At 50.9% G+C, this 7,672-nt stretch overlaps 1 non-coding gene and 1 pseudogene across 1 annotated transcript; both read left to right on the plus strand.

The window, feature by feature from the left end:
• Nucleotides 1-215: 215 nt before the first annotated feature.
• LOC146429323 (U2 spliceosomal RNA) lies at nucleotides 216-396 on the plus strand (annotated as a pseudogene).
• A 2,442-nt stretch (nucleotides 397-2,838) lies between these two features.
• On the plus strand, nucleotides 2,839-3,029 carry LOC146429324 (U2 spliceosomal RNA). Its single transcript, XR_014855686.1, has one exon. It is a non-coding gene; the product is annotated as a U2 spliceosomal RNA (small nuclear RNA).
• Nucleotides 3,030-7,672: the final 4,643 nt, after the last annotated feature.

Consider the following 7,672-nt stretch of genomic DNA (forward strand, 5'->3'; position numbering starts at 1 on the left):
TCGCCGGCGAACGGCACCACGGGAAATTTAGGCGAGGTCAGGAATTTTTGGGGGATTTGAGGGTCAGCGCCGCAGCAGCGCGGGAGGAAAGGGCGACAAGCCAGCGGGAAACGGCGCGGGAAGAGCCACAAAAGAGCTGGAGCGCGGAGAAAAGGTCGCCGTGACTTTTGCGTGAGGCGAGCGGGGTGCGGGAGGGAGCGCGGGAGGCAACGTGTATCGCTTCTCGGCCTATTGGCTAAAAGCAAGTGCAGTGTATGTTGTTATCAGTTTAATATGTGATAAGTTCTCAGTAAGAAGACTCTATCTTAAGCGGATTTAAGTCGGATCGGGAGTTAGCTCCCTACGCTTCGTGCATCATTCCGGTATTGCGGTGCTTCCGGGCACGGTGCACCCCCGTCAGGGACCTCTGCTTGGTTAAAAACAGATTAAAATCAGAAATACTGGGAACTGCCGAAGTTATCCCGCACTATCGCCCACCCTTTTCAGCTGAAATAACGCTTCTCCGCCTCCCGAGCGGCTGCCAGGCTCGGGCGGCGCTGATTCTCTCCCCTCTCCCCTCGCAGGTGCCGCGAGACGGCGGCGCCTCCCGCGCGCACTTTTTTGCGTTAAACTCTGTGATTTCGCCGCTTTCCGGGTGAGTTTAAACTTTTTCTGAGGGAAATAAAGGATAATAATGTTGTTTAAATGAATCTCGGAGGGGATTTGGGCAGTTTTACCAAATAAATCCGTGAGGGAGGTGAGGAGCGGGGCGGGGAGCCGCGCGGGTCTCTTTTTTGCAGCTCTTCGATCGCGGATGTTGCTACGATGCAAATAAAGATCTCGATTCTTTTTAAAAACATGGACTTTGTTTATTTGTGAGGTAAAAACGGTGCAAAACCTCATCGGAGCCGCTTCGGCAGCGGCCGGGAGGTCCTGGGGTGACCTAGGAGATCCCGGGAGTCCCCAAAGCCGGAAAATTCCCTGAAGCCCCCCCGGAACCTCCCCGGTTTCCTCAGCAATTTTGGGGGCGATGCGACAATTTGGGGGGATTTTCGGGCGTTCCCCGTGTCCTCCCCGGGATTTCCCCCCTCCCCTGCTCTTACCGCAGCCCCGAGGGTCCCTCTGCCGCCCCCGAAAAGCCCCAGAAAGGGGCGAAGGATCCCCCGACCCCCGCTGTCCCGAACCCGCCCGGCAAAGAGGGCGGGCCGGGCCCGAGCCGCGCCTCCTGAGGGAAATGCAAATGAGGAGGCTGTCGGCGGGGTTTGCGGCGGGGTGGGGGGGAAGGAGGGGGGGGAGGCCGGGGGGATGTTTATGCAAATTATAATTACCTTATGCCCGAACGGCATCATGGGTCAAATAGGTGAGGTTATGCTAAATAGCTTCCCTCATGTGCGAAAGGCATCATGGGGGAAAAGGCGGGGTTATGCTAATTTGGATTACATCATGCCCGAGGTGCATCCCGGGAGAAATGGGCGGGGTTATGCAAATCGCCATTACCTCATGCGCGAACGGCATCTTGGGAGAAAGGGGCGGTGTTATGCTAATTTAGATTACCTCATGCGCGAACGGCATCTTGGGAGAAAGGGGCGGGGTTATGCTAATTTAAATTACCTCATGAGCGAATGGCATCCCGGGAGAAATGGGCGGGGTTATGCAAATCGCCATTACCTCATGCGCGAACGGCATCTTGGGAGAAAGGGGCGGTGTTATGCTAATTTAGATTACCTCATGCGCGGACGGCATCTTGGGAGAAAGGGGCGGGGTTATGCTAATTTAGATTACCTCATGAGCGAATGGCATCCCGGGAGAAATGGGCGGGGTTATGCAAATCGCCATTACCTCATGCGCGAACGGCATCTTGGGAGAAAGGGGCGGGGTTATGCTAATTTAAATTACCTCATGCGCGAACGGCATCTTGGGAGAAAGGGGCGGGGTTATGCTAATTTTAAATTACCTCATGAGCGAATGGCATCTTGGGAGAAAGGGGCGGGGTTATGCTAATTTAGATTGCCTCATGCGTGAACGGCCTCTTGGGAGAAAGGGGCGGGGTTATGCTAATTTAGATTACCTCATGCGCGAATGGCCTCTTGGGGGAAATGGGCGGAATTATGCAAACTAGAGGAAACGCGGCGCGAATTGCCGTCCCGGGAAAGGGGCGGGGTCATGCAAATTAAAGCACAATCCCGCATGAATGGCGTCTGGGGAAAAGAGGTCCGGCCATCCAAATTAGATCACTGCGCGCAGCGATCGGCGGCATCATGGCGGATGAAGATCGGTCAGGCAAACTCGATTCCTTAGCGGCGCGAATGGCATCTTGAGAGCTTTATTGGGGGATTTGCAGAGTTTAGGCCTCGGTGCGCGGGGGGCGCGGGGGGAAATGGGGTTTCAAGCCTTTCCTGAGTCCCCGTAAAAAGACCTTTTTTCCATTTTTCCCACACAAATCGCCGCAGCTCCTCTCAGCCTCGGCTCGGCAAATCCAACCGCATGGTCCGAGCGGCCAAAAGCCCGAGCGCGGCACCTTCGCCGTGCCTCTGCCGGCCTGTCCGGCCCCGCTGGCCGCGCCGAGAATCCATGAAAAATCTCCTGCAGCTCCCGAGCCTTTCCGCCTCTCCCGGAGCTCCCAGCGCCTGACAAGCTTCCCGCGCGGCCGGCCGGAGCGGCGGGGTGATGCATATTAGAGACCCAGAGCACCGCCGTGATTTCGGGTCAGTGCTTCAGAAACATGTGCTGACAGTGCGGGAACACAGCGGGAAAGAGTCTCTAAATTGCTGGAAAGGAGGTGCGGGGCGGCGCGGGGGAGACAGCGAGGTGTGTGTTTGTCGAGCGGGGTGCCGCCGGCAGCGGGGGAAGGAGATTGTCATCGCCGCTCCGCCGTTTGGCTAAGATCGAGTGTAGTGTTTATAGTTATTTATTCGGTTTTGGGTACGTCCTTGGTGAGAGGACTTTATGTTAAGCGGGTATTTGAGCTCGGGAGTTGGGTCCAAAGCTTGCTCCCTCGGCTCCGCACATCGTCCCGGTATTGCGGTGCCTCCGGCAGCGGTGCATCCCCACCGGGGACCTTTCGACTACCAAACACAGACTAAATGCATTCGGAAACACTAAACATCACAAGTCTGTGGGTATTCCCCCCTCGAGTTCCTGGCACGGGCTCGCTGTCATCCCGGAGCTCGCTCTCACGCCCGGTGCATCTTCCCGGCAATGCGGTGCCTCCGGGAACGGCGCACCCTGCACGGGGACATTACAGTAGTGAAAAAGCACAAGGAGAGAGCGGTTGCTTAACTGCTACGTATATTCGTCGCAATATCAGACGTTATTATGTGACAAAAGGTTTGTGGCGCTTCCGAAGGTGCCGCGAAGGCAGCGCTGTAGGTTGTGGATCCCGTCCGTCCTTCTGCCTCAGCGCCCGCAACATCTCGTGCCTTAGCCCCGCCTCTCCCAGGGGCTCTGTTATAGGGCGCTAATAACGGGGAGATTAATAAGTAGGTTACAGTGAAAAGGGACAGCGCAAGTCTGCTTCTGCAGGTGCTACCGGAAATACCCGAATGGTGGAAAGAGCGAGAGTAAGTATGTCAATTCATAACGTATCCTTCTATTCTTTAGCAAGTCAAACCACCTGCTTCCACAGCACTTCTGAGCTTCATTCTCACTGTTTACAGAAAACTCTTACAGGCCTGTCTGTGGCTGACGTGATGGCTGCAGCGCCACGATGGTCCATATCAACAGTGGCTGCTTCTTTCAATTCTCTTTTTTCTGGTATACTTTCTTCTTACTAGATACTTAAGTCATCTCCTTCACTTGGGTAGCAGCATTTGTAAGGCACTGGGTACTATACTGTGGCTTGGGAATAAATGGCCGGCCATAAAGGTAGTAAACAGCTTTGCTGCAAGACAGAAAATGTTTGCAACATCTAAAAAAAAGGTGGTTTTAGCCTGTGATTTTGTAATTATGGAACATGTTTCAGCTACTTCACATACAACACATGAAAAATTATTTATTGCTGAAACTCAAAAAGGCCACTACTTCTGCTGTGACAAACTGCGGCCACCTGGATATGTGTCCTTCCCTAAAAAACAAGAAATGGACAACAGAAAAATTGCAGGAGTTCCTTACCTCAGGATGTTTTTTTTTTCTCTTTTTCTTCCTGCTCTTACCTTCTCATATCTCTTCGTTTTAATGCACATTGCAAGGACTGCAATTATGAGTACGGGGGAACGTATCCTGAAGTGCTGCTTCTCCCTCTTGCTTGTCGTGTCACAGAATGCACCCGGAAAATACCATTCTATACCGTACAAAGTTCCAGGTATGGATACAAATAATAGAAAAACTTCATTAATTACTTTCCCCTACATAAGATTGCCCATGCTTGTAAAATCTGTAGGAATACATAGAAAAAATTGCAGATAAGGTCTGTATCAATTTCAATCCAGAACACCATCATTTTAAATTCTTTAAAAAATACAGGTTTGGATGATGGTGCTACCACTTCTTACATTACAAACTTTGGCAATACCGATCTCAAAACTGCTACACGTTTCTCCAAATCTTTTCATAAATACTGGACAGTAAATAAGGTGTTAAGCTTTATACCTGAACTTAGTTATTACCTATGTGTAGACTGCATAACGCACACGTGGCCTGCTGAAAAACGCATCAGCGTTAAACCGGATTCGTGCGGCTACATTCTGAGAGCTGCCGTGAAGTGCACCTCCTAGAATAGGCATGTACAGAAATTTAGCTTTCGCGTGGCCTACAAGAAAGAAGTGAAACCTTACTGGTTCTTTCAATGTCATCTGAAAGAAAGCACATCTGTCATTTTAAATACTGAAGGGTAACTGTCTTGACCTTCCTCCCCTGCACCCTCGGTGAGGCACTGCATGAGGCTTCGTAGGGTTCATGTCAGCCTTGGCACAAAATGCTGCATGGCTCATATGGTGGGTAACTTACAGTGTATGTTCCACGTGCTATTCCGCTTAGCCGAGTCACACAAAAGCGAGGAAGATGCTCTAAGGGGTACTTGGGACGTACTGGTTGTGTAATCGTTCATTCTGAATGGGTCAGCAGGCCACAGCATTATGGCCTGTGAGCAGAGATGACAGCATGTAGGCAAAGGCCTCCTGTTCCCCCCTGAGCTGGGGGACAGTGGGTACAAACCTGCTTCCTGCAAGCATATCCTCTTGGCCTGCTGCATGCTGAGGCTTGGACAGCTTGGAGTGCAGCTGCAGGCTTTGGCCTCTGTGCATACACACCTCTCCCAGAAGGTGAGGTGACTTAATAATAACTTTGCCTGGATGTAATCAGCTGGCTAAATGTCAGTGCAAAGTATCTGTCTTGAGGGAAGCTTGTGGATGGAGGGAGATATGAATGTTTGGGTGAGGAAGAATGAGGACTGTGTGATGACCATCCCTGGAATGGAATTGGAACTCTGCAGAGAATGGAGTGCATGCACTGTTAGGCAGCCTTTGCTGTAGGCAAGTGTGAAGAAGCCCTGAAGATGGGAGCCATAAGGAAATATTCCAAAGCGGTGAGAAAGATTAGAAGGTGTTAGAATTGGTGGTTGCAGTGGGATGACATGTGGGTGGGGTCAGGGATGGTGCACCTGTATGACAAATGGTATAATACAGTGAAACTTTAATGTGCAGGCATTGCTGAGCAGGCCTGAAGCCCTCCCCTGTGGTCAGGACTTAAGCAGGCAGCTGGTGGGTAGGAGGCCAAGGAAGACACTGCGTGAGGCAGTTGGACTTGCACACATGCGGAGCTGTTCAGAAATGACTGACATGTGTGTTCTGTTCTCTTACAGATGGTGGTGTTTGGCTGCTGCTGGAGTTGCCGGTCCCTGTGAGGATATTGTGGTGATGTGGCATGCGTAGAGAAGAGAAAGATGGCATCTGTTCTGTTCCAAAAGATGTTGGAAACAAAATGACATGAAAGGCTGCTGAAGGAAAATTGTTGTGACTGACTGCTACTGTTTGAAAATCTATCAGGTTAAAAATGTTGTGTAACTGTAGTCAAAGGTTTTGTTTGGGTTTCCCCTGGGAAAAGGAATTTTAGGTTTCTTACAGGGCAATGTTGTGCCACATGAGGTCTGGTGAAGTCAGCATAGCAAGAGATTGGGAGTGCCCCCAAAGATAAGCAGAAAGATAAAGAACATGAACAGAACATCCAGCAGGAACTTGTGGTTCTCAACAAGACATGATGGATATCACAACCAGCTAGGCCAGAGCACCTGCAGCAGGGCTGAAGACATCCTGTCCCAGAAAAAGACTGCTAAGAACAACTGAAGAATGTCATTAGCATCAGAGGCAAGGAGATTGGAGTCCAATGAGAGACTGAATATGGGGAGTTTGCTCAACTTTAGAGTAATGAACACTGAGTCAATGCTTTCCTATGTACTTTTACTGTATGCAATATCTGAGAAATGGAGTAAAAGCTATGTATCCTGGAATGATTGTCTCTGCACACCCGGGCTATGGGTGGATGAGATGATTGCCGTGGTACATCCTGGCCACAAAATGAAGTAATGCCTTGAGTCTGTAACATGAAAATGTTGTTGGAGAGTTTTTCTGCTTTTTTCTGCAGATTGGGTGACACTAGTAAACACATGGCAGTAGTGTAGAGGTGGAAAAAAAACCCCCAAGACTAAAGAAGTGATCCTTGCAAAAGCACAGGGTGGGGTAACACATGCAAACACAAGTGAATGCAGCCATGAAACAAGTGAAAAAACCCCAGCAATACATAGTAGAAGCCCCTAGGAAATCCTGTAGAAAGAGATGAGCAAAATGGACATAGCTGTGAGAAACAGCTGTATGCTAGTGCTGCAGTATCCCCCAAAATGTGTTTTGTTTTTCAAGAATTGTAAATTGTGGAGTTTTCAATGAGTGGTAAAAAGACCCACTAAGATTTGAAAGAATAGTAATTTCTGCTAATACAGTTGAGAGAAAGCGTGTAAAAATCAGGCACTGAACCATAGTAAACTTCTATAGCAAAAGAGCTCAAAAATTGTGAAAAAAGTAAAACAGCCTCGGCTCCCGTGTTGCCATAGCGACGGGCGGGCGGAGCCAGGCGTACCGTTGGGCGGAGTCAGGGGGCACCGAGGGGCGGGCTCTTGGGCGGGGTGCGGGGAGCACCAGGGGCGTGGCTGCGGTCCGAGCCCCGTGACGTCGAGGGGCGTGGTGTAGAGACTACCATAGGCGTGGCTTTGGCCCGGGCCGAGAGACGACAGGGGCGGGGCCAAGGGAGGGACGAGGGGCGGAACAGTAGGTGGAGTACAGTGACGGACGCAGAATCGGGGGCGGGGAGGTGGGCAGGGCTTTGGGGACGTCATGGTGCGGCGAAGAAGATATGACCCCAAAAAAACATTTTAAAATTAAAGAGCCGTTCTGGCTCGGTGGATATAGCCAAAAACCGAATCCCTGCAGGTCAGAGGTTCGAGTCCCACCGCAGCCTACACCGTGCGTGTGCTAGGCACGTTACGACCACGTAGTCTAGGAGCCAGGGGTAGGGCCCGCCTACCCCACTGGAACGTAACTCAGGCGCCTAAGCCAGAAGGTAGGGCTGCTGAGGCGGGGAGCCAAAAACGCTTTTTCCCACCTACAAACATACCAAAAAAAAAAAAAACCTCACCTCCTCAAAAACACACAACCTCTCTCCCTTCGAAAACACAACACGAACCAAACAACAAACACCTCACCTACTA

This window comes from Lichenostomus cassidix, chromosome 18, assembly GCF_008360975.1.
Source record: "Lichenostomus cassidix isolate B80296 chromosome 18, HeHo_3.0, whole genome shotgun sequence".
Taxonomy (NCBI): domain Eukaryota; kingdom Metazoa; phylum Chordata; class Aves; order Passeriformes; family Meliphagidae; genus Lichenostomus; species Lichenostomus cassidix.